Source organism: Orycteropus afer, unplaced genomic scaffold, assembly GCF_000298275.1.
Source record: "Orycteropus afer afer isolate SDZICR_OR568_19922 unplaced genomic scaffold, OryAfe1.0 scaffold00432, whole genome shotgun sequence".
Classification (NCBI taxonomy): Eukaryota; Metazoa; Chordata; class Mammalia; order Tubulidentata; family Orycteropodidae; genus Orycteropus; species Orycteropus afer.
In genome coordinates, this window is record NW_006922019.1 from 51,297 (window position 1) to 53,793 (window position 2,497).

The 2,497-nt window shown below is 35.7% G+C and overlaps 1 non-coding gene across 1 annotated transcript; it reads right to left on the bottom strand.

Moving 5' to 3' along the window:
- Positions 1-410: 410 nt before the first annotated feature.
- TRNAG-UCC lies at positions 411-482 on the bottom strand. The gene has a single exon. It is a non-coding gene; the product is annotated as a tRNA-Gly (tRNA).
- Between the last annotated feature and the right edge of the window lie 2,015 nt (positions 483-2,497).

Below are 2,497 nucleotides of genomic sequence, written 5' to 3' on the forward strand. Positions count from 1 at the left end.
CACAATATATGTTCTTTTCCAGTGTACGTGGAACATTCATAGACTATATTGCCACAAAGCAAGCCTCAGTAAATTTAAAACCATCAAAATACTGCAAAGCATCTTCTCAGATCACAATGCTATTAAATTAGAAGGTCAGGGGGAGAAAAAATCATATACACAGAAACTAAATAAGACCCTGCTTAAAAACTACTAGGTGTTGTTGTTGTTGTTGTTGTGTGCTGTCGAGTCCGACTTGACTCGTAGCAACCCCTCCTTGGGTTGCCAAGGCAGTATCACTATGGAAGTAGATTGCCCAACCTTCCTTCTGAGGAGTGGCTGGTGGGTTTGAACCACTAGCCTTCTGGGTTAGCAGTCAAGTGCCTTAGGCACTATGCTACCAGAGCTCCTAAAAATAAAGGTCAGCCTACTGCGCTGGCTGGGAATTGAACCAAGGTCAACTGCTTGGAAGGCAGCTATGCTCACCACTATACCACCAACACTAGGTAATAGAAGAAATAAAAAACAAAATATAAAAATTCATTGAATCAAAGACAATGAAAACACAACATACCAAAATCTATAGAACACAGCAAAAGCAGTGCCCAGAAGGCAATATATAGCAATAAAATCACACATCAGAAAGAAGAAAACACAATCAACGCCTTAACCTAACAAATAGAAACACACACACACACCCCACAGTCACCAGAAGAAAGGATATAATAAAAATTCAAGCAGAAATAAATGAAATAGAAAACAGAAAAAAACAATAGGATTAACAAAATTAGAAGTTTGTTCTAATGTGAAAGGCTTAATAAAATTGATTAACCACTGGCAAAGTTAACAAAGGAAAAGAAGGAGATGGTGCAAATAACACAAATTAGAAATGAAATAGGTGACATCACAACATAGCCAACTGAAATAAAAAGGATAATAATAGAATTCTATGAAGAACTGTACTCCAACAAATTTGAAAATCTAGAAGAAATGGATAAATTTCTAGAAACACACTACCTACACAAACTAACACAATCTGAGGTAGAAAGTTTGAACAGACCCATAACAAAAGAAGAAAGTGAACAGTTGATAAATAAGACTCTTAACAAAAAAACTCCTGTACCTTTTGGTTTCACTGGTGAATTCTACTAACATTCAGAGAAGACCTGATGCCAATTCTACTCAAACAATTCCATAACATAGAAAAATAGAATATCCCCAAATTCATTCTACGAAGAAAGCATAAATTTGATACCAAAGCCAGGCAAAGACACCAGTGAAAAAGAAAATTACAGACCAATCTCCCTCATGCACATAGAAGCAAACATTCTCATCAAAATCCTAACCAATAGAATTCAGCAACATATCAAAAAATAATACATCATGACCAGGTGGGATTCAGACCAGGTATGTATGTATGGTTCAATATTAGAAAAACAATCAGTATAATCCACCAAATAAATAAAACAAAGGAAAAGAACCACATGATCATATCAACCAGTGCATAAAAGGCATTTGAAAAATATCCCACACCCATTCATGATTTTTTTTAAAAAACAAACACACTCAACAAAATAGGAATAGAAGGAAATTTCCTCAACATAATTAAGAAGATATATGCAAAAACAATGGCCAATATTATTCTCAATAGAGAGAGATTGAAAGCATCCCCACTGCAAATAGGAACCAGATAATGATGCCCTTGATCACATTCCTATATTTTATTGGAAATCCTAGCCAGAGCAACAAGGCAAGAAAGGGAAATAAAAGCCATCCAGATTGGCAAAGAAAGAAAACTGTATCTATTTGCTGATGATGTGATCCTATACATAGAAATCCCTGAGACTCAACAAGAAAACTACTGAAACTTATAAAAGGATTTTGCAAAGTGGCAGGATAAAAGATCAACATAGAAAAATCAGTCAAATTCATTTACACTAACGAAAAGAATTCTGAAAAGGAAATCAGGAAAACAATACCATTTATAATAGTCACCCAAAACATGAAATACTTAGGAATAAATCCAACCAGAGACATATAAAACCAAAAAACCAAACTCACTGCTGTCAAGTCAGATCCGAGTCATAGCGACACCTCCTTGGGTTTCCAAGGCAGTATCACTACAGAAGTAGATTGCCCAATGTTCCTTCTGAGGAGTGGCTGGTGGGTTTGAACCACCAGTCTTCTGGTTAGCAATCAGATGCCTTAGACACTATGCTACCAGAGCTCCCAGAGACATAAGAGACCTATATAAATAAAACTGCAAAACACTACTACAAGAAACCAAAAGAGACTTACATAAATGGAAGAATATACCATGCTTATGGAGAGAAAGATTTAACATTGTGAAAATGTCAATACGACCCAAAGCCATCTACAGGTATAATGCTGTCCCAATCCATATTTAGAGAAATGGAAAAACTAATCATCAACTTTATATGTAAAGGAAAGAGACCTTAGATAAGCTAAACACTTCTAAAGAAGGACAAAGTAGGAGGCCTCACACTTCCTGATCTTA